Genomic DNA, 820 nt, shown 5'->3' on the forward strand with positions numbered 1-820 from the left:
CGACTGTCTCTGTCTCTTTCTAGATCGGAATTATCGATGTTTCCCGGCAAACTATTGGGAGATTATTTAAACTTTATACATGAAATTACTCGTTTTGATCCCCGCTACACAGCCGTATACTTTTTATAATTTTGTGGAATCGGTAACCTTGAGATATTTAACATAACGCGGATCGACTGTCTCTGTCTCTTTCTAGATCGGAATTATCGATGTTTCCCGGCAAACTATTGGGAGATTATTTAAACTTTATACATGAAATTACTCGTTTTGATCCCCGCTACACAGCCGTATACTTTTTATAATTTTGTGGAATCGGTAACCTGGAGATATTTAACATAACGCGGATCGACTGTCTCTGTCTCTTTCTAGATCGGAATAATCGATGTTTCCCGGCAAACTATTGGGAGATTAATTAAACTTTATACATGAAATTACTCGTTTTGGTCCCCGCTACACAGCCGTATACTTTTTATAATTTTGTGGAATCGGTAACCTTGAGATATTTAACATAACGCGGATCGACTGTCTCTGTCTCTTTCTAGATCGGAATTATCGATGTTTCCCGGCAAACTATTGGGAGATTATTTAAACTTTATACATGAAATTACTCGTTTTGATCCCCGCTACACAGCCGTATACTTTTTATAATTTTGTGGAATCGGTAACCTGGAGATATTTAACATAACGCGGATCGACTGTCTCTGTCTCTTTCTAGATCGGAATAATCGATGTTTCCCGGCAAACTAATGGGAGTTTAATTAAACTTTATGCATCAAATCATTCAGTTTGACTCCTGCAACACAACCAAACACTCTCTGTA

Source organism: Megalopta genalis, unplaced genomic scaffold, assembly GCF_051020955.1.
Source record: "Megalopta genalis isolate 19385.01 unplaced genomic scaffold, iyMegGena1_principal scaffold0052, whole genome shotgun sequence".
NCBI lineage: Eukaryota > Metazoa > Arthropoda > Insecta > Hymenoptera > Halictidae > Megalopta > Megalopta genalis.